General features: G+C 36.9%; 1 non-coding gene across 1 annotated transcript; it reads right to left on the bottom strand.

Moving 5' to 3' along the window:
• Nucleotides 1-1740: 1740 nt before the first annotated feature.
• On the bottom strand, nucleotides 1741-1813 carry TRNAK-UUU (transfer RNA lysine (anticodon UUU)). The gene has a single exon. It is a non-coding gene; the product is annotated as a tRNA-Lys (tRNA).
• Nucleotides 1814-22727: the final 20914 nt, after the last annotated feature.

The following is a 22727-nucleotide window of genomic DNA, read 5'->3' as shown; positions in this document are numbered from 1 at the left end:
AGGAGACCCTGGAGGCACAGCTTGTCAGTTCAGTTCAGTTCAGTTCAGTCACTCAGTCATGTCTGACTCTGCAACCCCATGAACCACAGCACACCAGGCCTCCCTGTCCATCACCAACTCCCGGAGTTCACCCAAACTCTTATCCATTGAGTCAGTGATGCCATCCAACCATCTCATCCTCTGTCATCCCCTTCTCCTCCTACCCTCAATCTCTCCCAGCATCAGGGTCTTTTCAAATGAATCAGCTCTTTGCATTAGGTGTCCAAAGTATTAGACTTTCAGCTTCAACATCAGTCCTTCCAATGAACACCCAGGACTGATCTCCTTTAGGCTGGACTGGTTGGATCTCCTTGCAGTCCAAGAGACTCTCAAGAGTCTTCTCCAACACCACAGTTCAAAAGCATCAATTCTTCAGCACTCACCTAAGTCACAGGACTTCTCTGGTGGTCCAGCTGCTAAGACTTTGTGCTTCCAGTGCAGGGACCCAGGATCCATCCCTTGTCAGGGAACTAGATCCCACACATTGCAACTAAAAGATTCCACAGGCTGTAATAAAGACCTGACAAATAATAAATAAGTAAATTTATAAAAATATAAATAAACATTTTGTAAAAATAAGCCTAATTCAGCCTATCCTTACAGAAAACATCACTGTTGAGGAAACCTAATACCAGGCACAAGCCTCCAACTCAGCATGAGCTAGCTTACCTTACCCTAATATATAGGACCTGCTACCATTATCAAAAATTCCTGGACTCCTCTTGCCCTGCTTCTGTACTGCCTCCTGTGAGGCTCTATGAAAGTCACTCTTGCCCCAAATCCCTTACGCCTAGAGTTCCACTGCTTGTAAGGCATTGTTGTTGTTCAGTCACTAAGTCTCATCTGACTCTTTGAGACCCCATGGACTATAGAAGGCTAGGCTCCTTTGTCCTTCACTATCTCCCGGCTTTGCTCAAATTCATGTCCACTGAGTCCATGATGTTATCTAAACATCTCATCCTCTGGTCCCTTTCATCTTCTTTTGCCTTCAATAGTCATACATAAAACCATTTAAATCTACTATTGAACTATAATCCTGATTTGATTACTTTAATCTTGATTTGATATTTGAGCTCTAAATTTTTATCTTTAACTACCAACTCTACATATTAACTTGGATGATTATATACACATGTCAAATATTCCCAAAACAAACCATTCATTTTCCCATCCCCTCCCAATGCTCTAATTTAAGTCTCAACCTAAATTTAGAATACATGTTGTCTATAAAATGGCAACCCACTCCAATATTCTTGCCTGGGAAATCCAAAGGACAGAGAAACCTGGCAGGCTGCAATCCATAGGGTTGCAAAGGAGTTGCATGTGACTTATTGACTAAACAACAACAATTCATTACTGGGAACATAAATTCAAAGGTTTTTATCTTCTATTCACTCTCTCAGGCTTCTTTATCAACCAACCTTTAGCTGTGAGTCAACATTTTAGTATTTCAGCAGTTTCTTTACCACTATTCTAGTCCAAGCCACCATGCAAGTGAAAAGTGAAAGTCACTCAGTTATGTCTGACTCTTTGTAACCCCATGGACTATACAGTCCATGGAATTCTCCAGGCCAGAGTACTGGAATGGGTAGTCATTCCCTTCTACAGGGGATCTTCCCAACCCAGGGATCGAACCCAGGTCTCCTGCATTGCAGGTGGATTCTTTAACAGCTGAGCCACAAGGGAAGCCCAGGTTAGCATTGCCCAAACAGGGATTTGAACCCTGGACCCTCAGATTAAAAGTCTGATGCTCTACTGACTGAGCTATCTAGGTTTTCCCCTAAATAATTTAAAAAGCACCTGTTAATCTACATCTTTCCTCTTGTGTGCTGCAGTCAGTTTCCACATTGCTTATAGAGTGATACTTTACATCATATTAAACCATTATTTTACAAAAAGTAATTAAAAGACAAAAAATCAAAATGCAAAAAAATTACAAAGCAACATGTTCCTATCCTCCCTTAGATAAAATCCAAAGTCTTTATTGTGGGTTTCATGGCTCAATCATCTGTCTCATCAACCACCTCACCCAACAAAGGGAAGCTAAATCTTGCTCCTGCCATGATGACCATGCTGTTTTCCTATTATTTAAACACATCAATCTTCTTCCCACCTCAGGTTGTTTGTATTTGCTGTTCAAATTCCTGCAAAACCATTATTAGTTGATGGTCCCTGTTTATTGGTGTGGTCTCAGCTCTATTCAGTCAGGAGTTCCTACACAACAAGGGACATTTCCTTCCGTCTTTTCCCTCTCCTTTCCTTTTCTTCTTCTCCCTACTCGTTCCTTCCTCCAGGCCCTCCACTACATGTTTTGATCTGAATAACATTTGAAATTGCTTAGTGACTTTTGAAGTTCCCCTGTCCTGGTTGAAGGCAGAGCCTGCCTCCTAATGCTTTTGTTGTTTAGTCATTAAGTTGTGTCCAACTCTTTTGTGACCCCATGAACTGTAGCCCACCAGGCTCCTCTGTCCATAGGATTTCCCAGACAAGAATACTAGAGTGGATTGTCATTTCCTTCTCAAGGGGATCTTCCCAATCCAGGGATTGAACCTGTGTTTCCTGCATTGGCATGCAGTTTCTTTTCCTCTGAGCCCCCTGGGAAGCCTGTTTCCTAGTATAGTAAAATTCAGATATTTCTTTCCAGTTTTCTGCAGTCTTCATTGATCTGATTTTAGCTAATTGGATTCACTCACTTTGAATCAACTGATCTAGCAACTCTCAGGACAATAGAAAACACATTCTGAGAGGAGTAGCAGCAGAAACCTCAGGTTTTCTGGGTCTGAGGCACCAGAAGGGCCAGGGAGAGCCACGTGGTCAGGGCATTAATTCCACATCCTCACTCTGGCTGCGGTTGTGTCTGGCTTGGTTTTCTGAACCCAGTTCTCCAGGTTCTCAGGAATTCTCTGAACATCTGTACCCATTTTCTGTCTAGATGAGAGGCAGCTTCAGGTGCTTGTCAACAGACACCTCAGCTGTCATTCTCTATTCCCCTATTCAATTTCATATTCTTCAGAGAAAGCATTAATATCTAAAATCCTCTTATTTATTGATTTGTGCCTTTTTTGCAGATCTTCAATTTTTTATTTTAAGTCTGTCACGGTAGTAAGAAAACACTCAAATTTTAAACACAGAAAAGAGAGACACACTGTATGTTCTTTTCTATATAGTCTCCTCCCTGCATTTTGGTTTGGGAAAGAAAGAAAAAACGTGCCTCTTTTGAGGATCCAGTATATTTTTTAAATTGTCATTGAAATAAATCTTAACAATTGAACTTTTTTATTCTTTACTGATGTTATTTAGGAACGCAGACCTAAATTGTGATCAAGTGACAGTGCAAGGTATTACAGCTTTAATTTAATTACTTTTTATTTGTCACTTTTTCCTTAATTGAATTATATTCAATTTTCTTGTGTATAGTATAGAAGTTATTTCAGTGTTCTTAAATAATAAATGAATCCATTATTTAATTATTGCACTGTCTTATGTTTCTATATCCTTCCATATCTCTCTAATAATGTGACCTAATGAAATTGTAAGAGGAAATCGACAAACTTAAAAACATATAAAGTCTTTCCTGGTGGCTCAGAGGGTAAAGCATCTGCCTACAATGTGGGAGACCCGGGTTTGATCCCTGGGTCGGGAAGATCTCCTGGAGAAGGAAATGGCAACCCAGTCCAGTATTCTTGCCTGGAAAATCCCATGGATGGAGAAGCCTGGTAGGCTACAGTCACAGAGTCGGACATGACTAATTGACTTCACTTATACACTTATAAAAACATATAAAAATATGTAAACTTTGAACAATGACACATTAAATTCCAGCTATTTGCCCTATTTTTGAAACAGTAAGGTCCCATATTTTAAGTTCTGTGCATAATGTCCTTCTTACAGTTTTCTTCCTGATATATGTTGGGTTTTTAATATTCACCTGTATTAATTTCATCCTGAAAGTATTCATGTGGTGTTATAGACCAAAGATGAATTCTATGTAAAACACTTCATGGTAAATGGTACGTGTGTCCAGTCACCTTTGCCCTAGTCCTCTTACACAGGGAGACATGATACGAGCCAAGCCAATTATCCTACACGAGGAGATGGCAAGAGATGAAGATAAATGATTCTTCTCTGCTTATAAAGAGAAAAGAGGGGTGGGTTTCATTCCCTTCTTAAGGAAATATCTCTGGAAACTTATGGGCCTGAAGTCTATCTTCAACCTTTTGCTATATGAGTGAAGTGTCTCCAGGAATCAGATGACCCCAGATTTCTCTAGGTTTTATAACTAACTGATATCTCTAAATTCTGGGCTTCCTTCCCTTAGAAAGAAACTTAGTTTTCCAGTCTTCCTGGCACCTAGGAACCTTGTCTAGCCAGACTGCAAGCATTTGCCATATTGTTGTTATACAGTCACTAAGTCGTGTGCACTCTTTGTGACCCCATGGATAAGAGAACACCAGGCTCCGCTGTCCTCCACTGTCTCCTGGAGTTTGATCAAATTCTGGTCCATTGAGTTGATGATGCTATCTAACCATCTCATCCTCTGCCACTCTCTTCTTCTTTTGCCTTCAATCTTTCCCAGCATCAGGGTCTTTTTCAATGAGTTGGCTCTTTGCATCAGGGGGCAAAAGTATTGGAGCTTCTGTTTTAGCATCAGTCTTTTTAATGAAGATTCAGGGTTGATTTCCTTTAGGATTGATTGGTTTGGTCTCCTTGCAGTCCAAGGGACTCTCAAGAGTCTTCTCCAACACCACAGTCCAAAAGTGCCATTGCTTGGCACTCAGCCTTCTTTATGGTCCAACTCTCATATCCATATTTTACTACTGGAAAACCACAACTTTGACTATATGGATCTTTTTCAGCAGTGATGTCTCTGCTTTTTAATACATTTTGTAGGTTTATCAAGCTTTCCTTCCAAGAAGAAAATATCTTAATTTCATGTCAGTAGTCACCATTGCCATGATTTTAGAGCACCCCCCCGACCCCCCGCAAAATAAAATCTGTCACTGCTTCCAGTTTTCCCCCTTCTATTTGTCATGAAGTGACTAGGCAGATGTCATGATCTTCATTTTTTGAATGCTGAATTTCAAGCTAGCTTTTTCACTCTCCTTTTTCACCCTCAAGAAGCTCTTTAGTTCCTCTTCACTTTCTGCCATTAAAGTGGTATTTCTGCATATCTGAGATTGTTAATATTTCTCCGAGCAATCTTGATTCCAGCTTGTGAGTCATCCATCATTAGCACTTTCAGGAAAAGATAATATTTTATCCTTTTGGATGAGATCAATTAACCAGATAATGGCTACAGATCTATTTCTCGTGGAATGTCAAGGTATTTCAAGGAAAAGTAAAATCAGTCTCCAGCTTTATAGCACATATTTTTCCATGTCCCAGAACACCAGAGCTTTCAGCAGGAACTTTGAAAAATCCAGGAAACTTTATTTCATTACAATATCTTTCCTACCACCACTCTGTCATTACATCTAAGATTTCCTGTCAGTCACCTTTTAATTTCAGAGATTGTCTTGCCTAATTTTGTGAATTATGAGCAATAATAAATACGTGACTTATTCTAAATAGATGTACAGTTGGTTTAAGTGACAAGACACATGGAAAGTGTAAAATAATATTAGAAATAATTCAACGTGCAAAAATATTATAATAGTACATAGTTAAATGTCAAAATGAAGATTGCAAATGTTATATAAGAAAACGTACTGGAAATATTACCTTGTTAGATTCAGTGTGGGTATCTAGAATGTTAATATATACTTCTATTTTTATATTTATTAGTATGCTTTGTAATGTCAAGATCATTCTGTGTAGGCATCTGTTATATTTGACAGATCATTTAAGGGGATTTTGTTTTATTTCCATTTCTTTTATATATGACTTATTACAAACTTAGAGATCTAAGCTCTGACTCTTAAATTTCTTTGAATCTAAGAAATTGTGTTATTTTATCCCAAACAGTAGTTAAAATGATTTATATTGAAATCTAATGTTCAAGAAGATTATTCTAAAAGTAGTGAGTAGATTAGCAAATTAGTAATGCTTATAAAATTATTTTGACTGCTTTTACAAAATAGCTAAGTGATTACTGCTATATAACTTCAAGGAAGGGTGGGACAACCACTTGGCAGAAATGCTGTAACGTTCTGGAATACATCTATTGGGTTCTTAATATTCACTTTTATTAAATTATTTAAATTAATGTATGCATACTTGTCATGTCCAACTCTTTGTGATCCCATAGATTGTAGCCCACCAGGGTCCTCTGTCCGTGGGACTTTCCAGGCAAGAATACTGGAGTGGGTTGTCATTTTCTCCTCCAGGGGATCTTCTGACCCAGGAATGGAACTTGAGTCTCCTGTGTCTTCTCCATTGCAGGCATATTTTTTACCTGCGGGACCAAATTAACATAGAGTAATATTAAACCAAAACAGATATATCACTAAAGAGAATTTGAAAAGCTAAAAAGGATTTTAACTTGATGATGTCCAACCGTACTTCTAGACCTATGATTATAATAGATGACTTATTCCTTTATGTTAAAAAATCCTTTATATTCAAATCTTAACAATCAATTTGTACAGTTTGTTGCCACTCTTTAATCCACAGAATAAAGCTGGTAACATCAAAATATTTAATTTTTATACTTCTTGAGTGCTGAACACTATACTAATGATGCTTATTAAAGGAAATCATTAAGAAGGAGATTGCCTCAGTACTTGAAATAATTCTCACAGGATTTAATAAAAACATTTGTTTTTTTGGATATGGATCATTTTTTTATAGTCTTTAGTGGACTTGTTACAATATTGCCTCTATTTTATGTTTTGTGTTTTTTTTTATTTTTTTAAATTTAAATTTATTTGTTTTAATTAGAGGCTAATTACTTTACAATATTGTATTGGTTTTGCCATATATCAACATGAATCCGCCACGGGTGTACACATGTTCCCAATCCTGAACCCCCTCCCACCTCCTTCCCCATACCATCCCTCTGGGTCATCCCAGTGCACCAGCCCCAAGCATCCTGTATCCTTCATCAAACCTGGACTGGTGATTCATTTCCTATATGAGCCATTCTCCCAAATCATCCCCTCCTCCCTCTCCCACAGAGTCCAAAAGACTGTTCTATACATCTGTGTCTCTTTTGCTGTCTCTCATACAGGGTTATTGTTACCATCTTTCTAAATTCCATATATATGTGTTAGTATACTGTACTGGTGTTTGACCATGATGCATGTGGAAACTTAGCTCCCTGACCAGGCATCACGTTCACCATATTGGAAGGTGAAGTCTCAACCACTGAACCACCAGAGATGGCCTTCATAGGATTTCTGCATTTTTGCTGCTGCTGCCTTATCACTATACTTTCTTCTAATATGATATATCTTTTCAACTATATAAACTTGTATAGTCTCTGACCACAAAGTTTCTGATATTACACTAAGGAATTTAGTTAGTGATTTAAACTTTTGTTCTGAAAATGAAGTCAGAGCAGACTGCTTAAGTCTAAATTAAAGTTTTAAACACTGAAATACCTTATTTATTGTAATTAATGTTCTCATTTCCCAGATGCCTTTATCCTTAAATAAGCCAAGATTACAAAATATGCAGCATGGTGAGGAAAAAATAAAACATGATCTATACAGTTAGATGACTTAACTTCAAATATCAAAAATATTATTACCAAAGTGCCCTGAGGCAGTGTACTTAATGCTTCGGGTCCTCATCTCTAAAATGGAAATAATACCTACTGCATCAAGCTGAACCATGATTATGCACATAAAATACATCACTTAGTTCCTGGCACATATTAACATTTAATATATGAAAATACTTAAAATATTCTAAATTGAAACTCTATATTAGTTTTCCCTCTCACTTTTCCCCCATTTATATGTGTTCATGATCCAACTCAATAAGTAAACTGAAAAGGAGAAAAAACTGCACTGACTTTTAGAATAGGAAAAAAAGTCACAGCATTAACATTTTAAGACAATTAATTTCAATTACATACATTTTTAGAAAAAGAGTAAAGTCCACATATGAAGTCAAAAGGTAGATAAGGTCCTCTTTGCCTTGGAAAGAAGTAGTTTACCATCACTCAGATATAGCAGAAGGGCTTGTATGATGGATCAGTGGTTAAGACTCTGGACTGCAAATGCAGAGGGTGCAGGTTTGGGCCCTGGTCAGGAAACTAAGATACCGCATGCCATGTGGCATGGCAAAAAATTTAATTAATTAATTAAGAATAAGATCTAGCAGAGAGGAAAATTAAATCATATTAGCATAGCATTTTAGAAAAGGGGAGGCAAATAGGATCAGGCTGAATTATATATGTAGAGCTGTCCCTGAGGATTCACAGTAGAAAGAGCTACTCCATAACTTAGCTTTTCAAGTGTAAATGCATAAGCAGAACTGGGCAAGGAATAGTGACTTGCTAAATACAAGGAATAAATATAAAGAATGCTGAGTGAAATTTGAATTTCAAGTTAGCAACTTTTTTTTCTTTTTTAAATTTTAGTATAAGTATGCCCTGTGATGCTTTGAGGACATATTTGTACTAAAAGAAGATATTAGCTATTTATCTGAAATTCGTATTTAGCTAGATAGCCTAAATTTTACCTGGCAACCCCACAAGGGAAAGCACAATACCATTCCCCTAAAATACAAAATTATAATTTATTATTAAATTAATCACCAATTTATATCCAATTTTGCATTTTCAATCTCGATTTTATTTTGTGATATAATGAATTTTATATTAATTTTCTCTTTCCCAAGATGATAAATAATTTTGCATTGATACAGAGAGGATTTAGTTTCAAAATGCATGTATTATCACAGAATGTCCTCATGTAATTCAATCTGTCTACTCTTTAATCACAGAAAAAATAAATAATCTTTGGTTACTAGTTTTTCTGAAAAAACTTTGAGACACTGAGAAAGTCAAATGAAAACCTTAATATTCATATTAAACTCACTTTAAACATTGTATGATTTCAAGTTAAAGTTATTTATATTCCAAAAGAGGTAATACTTAAAATGACTTATATGACCATAAGTCAAGGCTTTCCTGTTTTCTTATTTCTCTTAGTGACTCTGGTGTTCTGTTTCCTTTTTGAGAATGTGTGTTTAGAAACTTTAGTTTTATCCTCTATTTCACATAAACTTTCAGACTTTCAGATATTGAGTTTTTTAGTATTAATTTTGAAGGCTGGGCTTGTCAATGAACCTCAATGAATGTTACTTGTTCATCCATAATGTAAGGGAGATAGGTGTATCCATTCTAATGCACCATAAAAACAATGCTTTTCCCTACAATTCTAAATACAAAATGAATTGTGTCTCCTTAAGTCTGAATTAGGAGTTTCAAATTTTTTCTATAAAGGTCCAGAGAGTAAATATTTCTGGTTTCATGGTTCTCCTGGTCTCTCTAGGAACTACTGGAGTTGGGTGGTGGAGGGGTGGGAAAAAAAGAGAAGTCGAGGACCAGAAGGAGAACCTCTGGTCCTGTGTGTAACCCATCAGGCAAATCCCCTATTTGCATAGGGTGCATCCCGGGGAAAACACACACCCTTCCCTAATTGGTTCTGTACATAACCAATCAGGTGAATACTGGTGCCAATCAGGTGAATACTGGAGCCAATCACACTTCAGGAGGAGGAAACAGAAAGGATAAAAAGGGAAAATAAGAGGAATACTGGTTTCTTTAGGGGTCCGCCTGCCTTGTGTCTGGGAATCTACCTGCATGCTTTCCGACTGCCGATTTCCCACTTGAGCTGTCACTGAGCTGTGAACTAGTTTCTTATTAGGATGGTGGCCTACTGCCTGCTTAATAAAATCCTGCCTGAGTAGCTACAAGTGGCCCATCCTTCCAAATCTTTGTTATGACAAGACAAGAATGGAGGGAGAGGAGTATACCAACCCAACATTTATGTCAGTATTCCACTAAAGTTCTATTTAAGAAACAAGAGTATTCATCTGGATATACTTTATTATAAATATTTCAAAAATAATTCATTGGAAAGAGATAGAAGTACATTTTCAGTTGGCCCAGGTATTTAATTTTCTTTCCTATCTTTCTCTCTAAACATGTTTTGACCATCTGTTGTTTCTTCTCCACTTAAGATACAAACTCTTGCCACTCTGGGCCCATGTCTGATTCGTACCAATCCTTTTATTAGAATAAGTCTTTTGCAAACAGTAAAACAAACAACCAAACTAACTTCCTGAGCTTCACTGATAGCTCAGCTGGTAAAGAAGATTCCTACAATTCAGGAGACCCAGGTTCGATTCCTGGGTTGGGAAGATCCCCTGGCAAAGGGACCAGCTACCCACTCCAGTATTCTGGCCGGGAGAATTCCATGGACTATATAGTCCATGAGGTCGCAAAGAGCCTGACACCGACTGAATGACTTTCACTTAAACTAACAAACATAAAATGCACAAAATCAAATGAAATCTATCATGTATCACTGTTCATGATGTTCTCTAGCTTTTGTAATGAGTAATTTAGGCAACTTAAATACCTTGGCAAAACAGCAGACAGAAAAGCAAAGTAAAAACATCATGTGTGTGTGTGAATTATATTTGAATTCATACATAAATGAATTTATATATATTTTAAATGTTACTTATGAGAGATAAACCATGTAAAAATGTTTAGCATAGCATGGAGGACATATTAATAAGTTTATGATAATAGAATATACCTATGTTTAGATACTAAAAGTAATTATGAAGTATTATATTTGGAATATATTAATATTTAATTTTTTTAAAAAGTCACTTCTTAGGCATGTAAGTTTCATCAGTTTCTTACTCTTACCCACCTTTCCCTGACTTTTTCTGCCCAGTTCATACTCCCCAAAAATGGTAGTACTTGTTAAATGGATAAATCTGTACTAATATCGTATTCATAGCGAAACTGAGCAGGACCCTGTGGGGCTCTTGGGCATGGAAACCTCCAACAGTTGCTATTCAGGTAAAAGAGGGATGCAGAGACAAGTGAGGAGCAGCCAAGAAAACAATAGTGCAGCTTTGGAGCAGGGTCCTGGCTTTTGATCCACAGTTCAAAAGCAAAGTTCTTCAGAACTCAGACTTTCTTGTGATCCAAATCTCACATCCATATGTAACTACTGGAAACACCTAGATTTGACTTTATGGTCCTTTGTTGGCAAAGTATCGTCTCTGCTTTTTAATATGCTATCTAGGCTGGTCATAGCTTTTCTTCCCAGAAGCAAGTGTCTTTTAATTTCACGGCTGCAATCACCGTCTGCAATGATTTTGGAGCCCAAGAAAATAAAGTCTGTCACTGTTTCCATTGTTTTCCCATCTATTTGCCATGAAGTGGTGGGACCTATGCTATGATCTTCATTTTGTGAATGTTGTGTTTTAAGTCAGCTTTTTTCACTCTCTTCTTTCAGGCCCTGGAATACACTAATTCTTATCAGCAAACCTGAGCTTGAATCTTTGCTGGAAAACTCACCAAATCCTCCTGGGTTTGGACACAGACTTTGAGATGCATGAGTCTGTTGTGTGCCCATTTTCCTGGAAAAGTAATGAAGTTATTCTTTTCTATTTCATCTAAAACTCTGTCTCTAAGATTCAATTCAGCACCTGCAAACAGAAACTGTATTTTCAGCACCAGTACTAAGTATCATTTTTGCCATGTGGGGAAGGCTAGTTGGAAAAGTGAGCTCAGTAAAGCATTTGGGATCTAATAAAATTAAAGAAATTAGGAAAGCAAAGGGCCATGACTAAATAGAAAGCTCAAACCTAATGATTAGAAATCTAATACATGTTAAAAAGAGATGAAAGCGCTTAGTCTTTAAAAAGTCAAATATCAAAGCTGCACTATGAATATCACAGCTAAATCATAAGCCAAAGCCAATTGTCTTCATTGACTCTGTAGTTTATAAACAAAATAAAATGAGTATTGAAGTTGACTTTTTTTTTTACATACAGTGGGATAGGTGGGATCAAACACATGCCCCTGGCATTGGGAAGTGCAAAGTTCTAACCACAGGATCACCAGAGAATTCCCTTGATTTTCTCACTTGACTTGTTAGAATTCCCAAGGTTATTTTCAACAAGAAATTCTTGTTTGAGAATTAAGATTAATCTAAATCATTTAAAAATTAACCTTAACTCAGGTCCTTTAATACGTTGGGTCTCATAGTGTTGGAGCTATAATTGATAATTTGCAACATCTAGGTATAGCCAGGAGAAGGCAATGGCAACCCACTCCAGTATTCTTGCTTGGAAAATCCCATGGGCAGAGGAGCCTGGTAGGTTGCAGTCCATGGGATCGCTAAGAGTTGGACACGACTGATGGACTTCACTTTCACTTTTCCCTTTCATGCATTGGAAAAGGAAATGGCAACCCACTCCAGTGTTCTTGCCTGGAGAATCCCAGGGATGGGGAAGCCTCGTGGGCTGCCATCTCTGGGGTCACACAGAGTCGGACACAACTGAAGCAACTTAGCAGCAGCAGCAGCAGGTATAGACAAGTACAAATACAAGTGAAAATAGCTCAGTCATTTCTGACTCTTCGCGATCCCATGGACTGTAGCCTGCCAGGCTCCTTTGTCCATGGAATTCTCCAGGCAAGAATACTAGAGCGGGTAGCCATTCTCTTCTCCAGGGGATTTTCCCAACCCAGGAATGGAACCCAAGTCTCCTGCATTGCAGGTGAATTTTTTACCATCTGAGCCACCAGAGAAGCCCCTAGATATAGAAGGAAGCCAATATGTCATTTAAAAAATAATATATTAGTGAAACATTATACAAACAATACAAATATTCTAATTCTAGAGTAGGTCATGAAAGCAATAATATAGGTTAACAGTGCTGGATATATTTTTCCTTTCTTTACATAAATATTTAAAAATAAGCTTAGGTATCTTGAATAAAATCATATATAATTTTAGACTGGAGAATTTTGATAACCACGAAGTTTCAAAAGAAATTGTTGAATAATACAAGTAAGTGACAGAGTACAATGCATTTGATTATACCATTCTTTTAGAAACTCACAATTTCATTATAGTTTTTAGAATGGCACATTCGATTTAATGCAACAAACATTTTGCATATATCATGAATATTTATCCATGTAAGCTCCATAGTTAAAGGCTTGAGTAAATTTTGGATTGTCTCTATATTAGTGCTGTAAAGTATAGTGAAACCATTAAAATGCAGTGAGAAAAATATATATAAATAAGAAAAAAACTAATAAAATTTGATTTACATAAAAAAATAGAGCATACTACTTTCAAGTGACAAGCTGACAGGTGTTAACTACAAAAAAAAATAATTAAGAACAATAAATTAAAATTTTATAACATTTTAAAGTTTACTTGAAAAAAAAAATAAGGAAAGTCAAACATGCAGGAAAATCACCACATTTTTATTAGTGGATATGTTTCAATAAAGGATCTATACAGAAAATATAATCTATACTTACTGACCAAGACAGCATCAATATTTTCTCAGCCTGACTAAATTTTAGACAGGCTCCCTCTGGCTTCTAGACCCCTAATCTTCCATTTCTTAGAGCATTTACTTTGGAAAACTTGTAACTGGTAGTTCTTTTCTTTTTGTTCCTTTGAGATATAAATTATTTAAAAGCTTCTTGTCTGTTTTAAAACCTAAGACTGTCTTCCTTAAAGACCTAGAACCTACCCCCTTAAAATATCATCAAGGGACATCATGCCCTATCTCCTAGTCTCTCTGATCATTTCCTATTCCTGAGTCAGCAATTACATTTGAAAAGGCCTTCAGAGTCTATTTGTGGAAGTCTGGGAGAAAACTTAACACTGTAATTTTTTCTTTTCTTTTTTTTCTGTAGTGTGTCAAAGTCCTTCCTTAAAAGGAGCTGGCCCTTCTCTTCATTCAAGGGGTTCTTGTTTTATGAAGTGGCTCGAGTCTGGAAGCTGATCAAGTTGAGGAGCTTTGACTTTGTCTTCTTATGATTTGAGTTAGAGTCTTGTTCACTTGACCTAGAAGTTTTCTACTTATACAAATCGAGTAAGAATTTCATAAGTTTTTTATCTATTTCATTTCTGAGAATGCCATGATTAACTAGCCAACATCAGAGGTCAGACTATTTTCATTATTGCTTTAACTCTATAGTCCAGTACTGTAATTATGCCTACTTTATCATTGGTGGTTGAGTGTCATTACTTGCCCTCTGCTACCCAGGGATCCAACTATTCCCATTGCATTTAGGTCTTCCAGTTGATCTAACAGTAGTGTGGCTACTATTCCCACACTAAGATAAGGTCCAGCCTGCACAGGAGAGTGATCATAGAGCTCTTCAAGCATGCTGACTCCTCTCACAAACTGCTTTCTCAAAATATTGGTGAAAAGTATGTGATCCAAGAACTTCCATATGTACAAGCTGGATTTAGAAAACACAGAGAAATCAGAGATCAAATCGCCAACATCCATTGGATCATAATAGAAAAAAGCAAAGGAATGCCAGGAAAACATCTACTACTGCTTTATTGACTATGCTAAAGCCTTTGACTGTGTGGATCACAACAAACTGTGTAAAATTCTTAAAAAGATGGGAACACCAGATCACCTTACCTGCCTCCAGAGAAACCTGTATGCAGGTCAAGAAGCAACAGTTAGAACCTTACATGGAACAACGGACTGTACAAAATTGGGCAAAGAGTTAATCAAGGCTGCATATTGTCACCCTGCTTATTTAACTTTTATGCTGAATACATCATGCAAAATGACAGGCTGGATGAATCACAAGCTGGAAGCAAGATTGTCAGGAGAAATATCAACAACCTCAGATATGCAGATGATAGCACTCTAATGACACAAAGTGAAAAGGAACTAAAGTGGCTCTTGATGAGGGTGAAAGAGAAGAGTGGAAAAGCTGGCTTAAAACTCAATATTCAAAAAACTAAGACCATGGCACCCAGTCCCTTCACTTCATGATAAATAGAAGGGGAAAAAATGGAAACAGTGACAGGTTTTATTTTCTTGGGCTCCAAAATCATTGCAGTTGGGGACTGCAGCCATGAAATTAAAAGACACTTGCCCCTTGAAAGGAAAGCTTTGACAAACCTAGACAGTATATTAAAAATCAGAGATATCACTGCTGACAAAGGTCTGTATAGTCAAAGCTATGGTTTTGCCAGTAGTCATGTCTGAATGTAAGAGTTAGAAAACTAAGCACCAAATAATGGATGCTTTTGAATTGTGGTGCTAGAGAAGACTCTTCAGAGTCACTTGGACATCAAGGTGATCAAACCAGTCAATCCTAAAAGAAATCAATCCTGAATATTCATCAGAAGGACTGATGCTGAAACTGAAGTTCCAATACTTTAGCTATCTGATGGGAAGAGCCAACCCACTGGAAAAGACCCTGATACTAGGAAAGATTGAAGGCAGGAGAAGGGGCTGACAGAGGATAAGATGTTTGGATAGCATCAACAACTTAATGGACATGAGTTTGAGCAAACTCTGCAAGACAGTGAAGGACAGAGAAGTCCAGCATGCTCAGTTCATGGAATCACAAAGAGTTGGACAGGACTTAGTGACTAAACAAAAACAAATGTCTTTTGGACCCTCCCAGTGTATCTGGGTAAATCTTAAATGATATATCTACATTGACATTCCTATACCCCTAAGCCACTGAATCCCTTTCTCGCCATTAAGCCAACTTAGACTGGGCATTTTCAGTTTGCATATAGTGGGCCTTCTTTTGGTCCATGTTTTAGCCAGTCAACCAACCAAATTGTTAGAGACTTTCTAAATCCCTGAGCTACATCGTTCAATAAAGAATCTCTGGTTAGGGCCCATAACCATCTCTGTGATCTAATTTTATATTTCTCTAACAATTATTCCATACCCTCAATGTTCATTTCCACACATATTCTCTGAATTTGTTTGTATACATTTGAAAACTCAAGTATTTCTTTTTGGAGTATAGTACACTTCGTCATGTAACAGAGCAGGACCCTTATGGAATCTTCCTGGGACAGACCTTCCTCTATATCCTCTGCCGTAGTTCTTCTCTAAAGTACCTAGATAAAAGTATTTGAGGTATATTTCCTGAGTTGTTTTACAGATGTGAAATCCCCCTACAACACAAAGATGTTAACTACTTGATGGCCAGAACACAGTCCCAAGCCTCCTGGAGCTGAAGTACTGCCAATGTTAACCCCTGCAACATGCCCTTATCTTACCATCACTCAGTCAAAGAATTGTGCACAAGCTGATCACAGACACTGCAACCTCAGCCCCACCCCACCCCCCACATTTTAAAAGCACTTTTCTGAAACCTTTCAGGACATTTGGGGCTTCTAGGGCATGAGCCACCTGTCTCCTTGCATGATTGTGCAATAATACTTTCTCTGCTTCAAACTCTGATATTTCAGTTTGTCTCCTCTCACTGCTTACAGTTAGCACATGAACCTGTGCTAACAACTCTCATGAGTCATACTTTGTATCTTGCCGCTGAGATCCTACTTGATTTTTTTTTTTTTAGTTAATTTATTTTAATTGGAGGATAATTTCTTTACAATATTTTGGTGGGTTTTGCCACACGTTGAAATGAATCACCCATGGGTGCACTTGTGTCTCCCCCACCTCATCCCTCTAGATTGTCCCAGAGCACTGGATTTGAGTGCCCTGCTTCGTGATGCATGGAACTTGAGGGTCTGCCTGAATCTGAAGCTAGTTACAAGTCTAGATGCAAAGAGTGATAACAGGGGTGCCTGCTGTGGGGAATCTACATTGTCTTGCATGTCAACTCCCTCCAAGGAGGATATTACCATTGCCCCAGGTGCTGCAGGATTAATTCCAGAGGAAGAAAACTCAATAAACTAAAGACTGATTTTCCATAAATATCTGATTTACTGAAGGAAGGTCAAAACTTCTCTCCTGACCAATGGTCATCTGCCAAGGAATTCTGCACCATTCTCAAGCCAAGAAAGTTACTGCTTGGACTCCAGCTGACTTCTCTCTTTGTACTTCTTGCAAACCCTCAACAGATTCCTGGGTCTTGCTATAGTACACATTTTCCCAATTGCAATTCCTCAGCTATTCTGGAATAAGCTCAATTTCCAGTAATTCAAGCTTGCTTCAGCTTGCCTCCTTATTTGGGATGGCAGTATAAAACCATACTGTCTAAATACAAGTGCCAAACACTCTCGTAGAAATGTGCTGTACAATAAGAAAACCCCAACTCTTCAAAAAACCCCAAGAATACAGAAAGGGCCTTTTGAAAGGTAAAGGAAAGAGTGAATGAGAAGACAAATAGAAGAGTGAAAATCAATCAAGGCTATGGAAAACAAATTTTTTTCTCCATACATATCTTATAAAAAAGGAAATGTGAAGTAGAACTTGAAGACAATATAGCAGAGATAGGCTTTGTATTTCTAGTTCTGATTTTCTTCCAAAATGTGATTAACCAAGAGATCAAACAAGATGTATATTTTAGCTCCAGATAGAAAATTGACTTGCCTGTGTTAAAGTAATGCATTTTACTCCTGTTATGTATGTATTATGTTCTTTTAAACAATCATCAATGTAGGTCATATGTACATTGCCATGAATTCCTTGTCTTCGAAATAAATGGATATATTCAGTTTTAGAAAGTGGATAAAATGTGCTACTGAAAAGGACTACATAAATAATGAATGAATTGAAATGGAACCCATGCATTTTTCATAGCTCTGATGAAATAAATGTTAATTTGAAAATAACCCTATGTTATCTTTCAGTTTTGTGAATGTGTGTTGCATTAAATATATAAAATAAACATGTATATATATATATATATATATATATATATAAATATAAAATACAAAATAAGTTATCATGTGAAGGTTAAAATACTATATTTGTATAGCATATACTTTTGTGTTTCTACTTTTTTATATTTCTGAGATTGCCTGATTTTAACAAGGTTAGAGACGTATTACTAACAAAGTAATTAGATAGTTTTTCTATTCATCATTTTACACTTGTGCATGCTTAGTCACTTAAGTCATGTCCAACTTTTTGCAATCCTATTACATACATTAATAAATAACTCCTTATTTGATAGTGTATATTTGTCATAACAGCAGGAATAAAAATCCAGTCCTTTGCAAATTTAAAATTGTCAAATGTAATGATTTTTTCCTTAACAATGAACAAATTGGTTTTTTAATTTTTATTTTTGGCTGCACCATATGGCATGTGGGATTTTAGTTCCCTAATCAGGGACTGAAACCTCATCTCCAACACTGGAAGTGCAAACTCTTAACCACTGGACCACCGGAGAAGTCTCTAATGAAACATTTTCGTACTTCCAGCTATAGTCTCAGTAAGTATTATGAATCTCCCAAAACTTTTTATTTAATTATTGATGTATAAAAAATAATTCTTTTTACACAAAAAGTACTATGATGATAGGCTTTATATTTTTTTTTTTTTAAATAAAATTTCATGTGCTTTTCCCCTTTGGACTAATGATGACGAGATTCAATGCACTTATTTTTACAACACTATATTGAAAGATATTTTAATTTCAGGCTTATTTCACAAAAATATTTTATTAATTGAAAAAGCTATGTAGTTTCCCTATTTATTCTACTTATGTTACTTTTTATTAATACTACTTCATTTAGAAAAGTAAAATATGATTAGCAGGTATATAGCCCTCCTTTTTATTAATGAAGAATTAATATTATCTTAGCTTCATTACTTTATTATATCTGGAACAATGAACTCAAATCATCAGTTAATCTTTTGTAGTCTTGTTTTTATGCACTATAATATCAATTATTGAGAAAAGTGTATTAAAGTGTGAAAGGGAAAATGTTAATTGCTCAGTTGTGTCTAACTCTTTGTGACCCCATGGAATATACCTGCCAGTCTCCTCTGTCCATGGAATTCTCCAGGCACAAATATTAGAGTGAGTAGCCATTCACTTCTCCAGGGGATCTTTCTACCCAGAGATCGAATCTGTGTCTCCTGCATTGCAGGCAGACTATAGGGCAACAAACTGCTAATCAACAAAAAGAATGTTTACTTCTGTGGGTACACCATGTTTCTTCTACATACATATTTGTGTATGTTAATATGCATAAATTTATATGGTCAAATCAGTATTTATCACACAAATATATCCAAGAGACAATACCCTAAATATAATATTTTCAAGAGATTTTTACACACACCTGTATCTATTTTTTATAGCAGGAGAATATCTTCATGTATTCACCACTGCCAGTAAGAATTTAGAGAGATGGTGCTTAGTTGATTTTTTTTTTTTAATATGATGTAAGAAACAGGTCCATTTTAATTCTTTTGGATGTGGATATCTAGCTTCCTCAATATCATTTGTTGAAGAAACTATCTTTTCCCCATTGTGTATTCTAGGCACCCTTGTCAAAAATCAATTGATTGCATATATGTTGATTTATTTTGGATTCTTTATTCTGTTCCATTGATCTATATGTCTGCATGAGTGTGCTATTAAAACAAAAGTGAAAAGAATTTATAAATATTCTGAAAATTATTTTTGAATGAGGTTTATCCACCTGGCCAAGAGATCAATTATGTATGAGGGCAGAATAAAGACATTTTTAGATGATTATTATCTCAAGAATGGCATTCCAAGTATTCATTTTCTGGAAGTTATAAGAGGATATGCTTAATCAAACCAAAAAAGAAGACATTAGGTCCAGGAAACAAAGAGAGACAAATGGATATAATTAAAGATGATGTGTGAAGCAGACCAAGAAAATAACTAGTCCAGGATTAAAAGGAACAAATGAGAATTTCAATACCTGTGTCCCTAATTGGAAAAAAAAAATAATGAACCTGATGTACTAGTTGATTTATTTGATCTTATAGAAAACATAATTCTATAGCATTTGACAATTATCAATATATAGAAGGAATTGCAAAAAATTAGTAGCAGTTAGATTTAAGGGACTAGATATGATAGACAGAGTGCCTAATAAACTATGGATGGAGGTTCATGACACTGTACAGGAGACAGGGATCACAACCGTTCCCAAGAAAAAGAAATGTGAAAAAGCAAAATGGCTGTCTGGGGAGGCTTACAAATAGCTGTAAAAGAAGGGAAGTGAAAAGCAAAGGAGAAAAGGAAAGATATAAGCATCTGAATGCAGAGTTCCAAAGAATAGCAAGAAGAGATAAGAAAGCCTTCCTCAGTGATCAGTGCAAAGAAATAGAGGAAAGCAATAGAATTGGAAAGACTAGAGATCTCTTCAAGAAAATTAGAGATACCAAGGGAACATTTCATGCAAAAATGGGATCAATAAAGGTCAGAAATGGTATGGACCTAACAGAAGCAGAAGATATGAAGAAGAGGTGGCAAGAATACACAGAAGAACTGTACAAAAAAGATCTTCATGACCAAGATAATCACGATGGTGTGATCACTGACCTAGAGCCAGACATTCTAGAATGTGAAGTCAAGTGGGCCTTAGAAAGCATCACTATGAACAAAGCTAGTGAAGGTGATGGAATCCAAGTTGAGCTATTTCAAACTCTAAAAGATGATGCTGTGAAAGTGCTGCACTCAATATGCCAGCAAATTTGGAAAACTCAGTAGTGGCCACAGAACTGGAAAAGGTCAGTTTTCATTCCAATCCCAAAGAAAGGCAATGCCAAAGAATGCTCAAACTACCGCACAATTGCACTCATCTCACACGCTAGTACAGTAATGCTCAAAATTCTCCAAGCCAGGCTTTATCAATACGTGAACCATGAACTTCCAGATGTTCAAGCTGGATTTAGAAAAGGCAGAGGAACCAGAGATCAAATTGCCAACATCTGCTGGATCATGGAAAAAGCAAGAGAGTTCCAGAAAAACATGTATTTCTGCTTTATTGACTATGCCAAAGCCTTTGACTGTATGGATCACAATAAACTGTGGAAAAAATTCTGAAGGAGATGAGAATACCAGACCACCTGACCTGCCTCTTGAGAAACCTATATGCAGGTCAGGAAGCAACAGTTAGAACTGGACATGGAACAACAGACTCATTCCCAATAGGAAAAGGAGTATGTCAAGGCTGTATATTCTCACCCTGCTTATTTAACAGAGTACATCATGAGAAACCCTGGGCTGGAAGAAGCACAAGTTGGAATCAAGATTGCCGGGAGAAATATCAATAACCTCAGATATGCAGATAACAGCACTCTAATGACAGAAAGTGAAGAGGAACTAAAAAGCCTCTTGATGAAAGAGAAAGAGGAGAGTGAAAAAGTTGGCTAAAAGCTCAACATTCAGAAAACTAAGATCATGGCATCTGGTCCCATCACTTCATGGGAAATAGATGGGGAAACAGTGGAAACAGTGGCTGACTTTATTTTTTGGGGCTCCAAAGTCACTACAGATGGTGATTGCAGCCATGAAATTAAAAGACACTCCTTGGAAGGAAAGTTATGACCAATCTAGATAGCATATTGAAAAGCAGAGACATTACTTTGCCAACAAAGTTACGTCCAGTCAAAGCTATGGTTTTTCCAGTGGTCATGTATGGCTGTGAGAGTTGGACTGTGAAGAAAGCTGAGCACTGAAGAATTGATGCTTTTGAGCTGTAGTGTTGAGAAGACTCTTGAGAGTTCCTTGGACTGTAAGAGATCCAACCAGTCCATTCTAAAGGAAATCAGTCCTGGGTGTTCATTGGTAGGACTGATGCTAAAGCTGAAACTCCAGTACTTTGGCCACCTCATGCAAAGAGTTGACTCATTGGAAAAGACCCTGATGCTGGTAGGGATTGGGGGCAGGAGGAGAAGGGGACCAAAGAAGATAAGATGCCTGGATGGCATCACCGACTCGATGGACATGAGTTTGAGTGAACTCCAGGAGTTGGTGATGGAGCACCAAGGAAGGCGCTCCAAGAATAGGCCTCCCTATTCTTGACACGCCAAGGGAGGCTTGGCGTGCTGTGATTCATGGGGTCGCAAAGAGTCGGACACGACTGAGCTACTGAACTGAACTGAGTAGTAGTTTTATACAGGCATACTTTCTTTTATTGAGCTTTGCTTTATTGTGCTTTGCAGGTATTTTAGTTTTTACAAATTGAAGGTTTATGACAATCATGTAGTAAGTAAGTAAGTCTAGAGGTACCATTTTTTCAAGAACTTTCACTCACTTTTTTTTTTTCCCCAGAGTGTCATATTTTGGTAATTCTTGCAACATGTCAAACTTTATTATATTTGTGATGGTTATAAGCGATCAGTGATCTTCAATGTTACATGCAATTGATTTGAGGTCCCATGGGTTGTGTCCATATAAGATAGTGAACTGAATTGATAAATGCTGTATGTGTTCTGACTGTTCCATTAACTGACTGTACCCTATCTCTCTCCCTCTACCCAGGCCTCCCCATTCTTGACACTCAACAATATTAAAATTAATTAATTAGGACAATCATAACACTACAAAGGTCTCTAAGTGTTCAAGTGTTAAGTCACAAGTCTTGCATTTTAAGTCAAAAGCTAGAAATGGTTAAGCTTAGTGAAGAAGGCATAACAAAAGCAAAAATAGGTAGAAAGATAGGCCTTTTAGGCGAAAAAAGGAGCCTAGCAGGCTACAGTCCATGGGGTCACAAAAAGCTGGACATGACGGAGTGACTAACATTTCACTTTTCACTTCCTTTTTATTGTTTGAGTATTTACATTTTAGT

This window comes from Bos mutus, chromosome 16, assembly GCF_027580195.1.
Source record: "Bos mutus isolate GX-2022 chromosome 16, NWIPB_WYAK_1.1, whole genome shotgun sequence".
Lineage (NCBI taxonomy): Eukaryota > Metazoa > Chordata > Mammalia > Artiodactyla > Bovidae > Bos > Bos mutus.
This window is presented reverse-complemented; position numbering and strand designations above follow the sequence as displayed.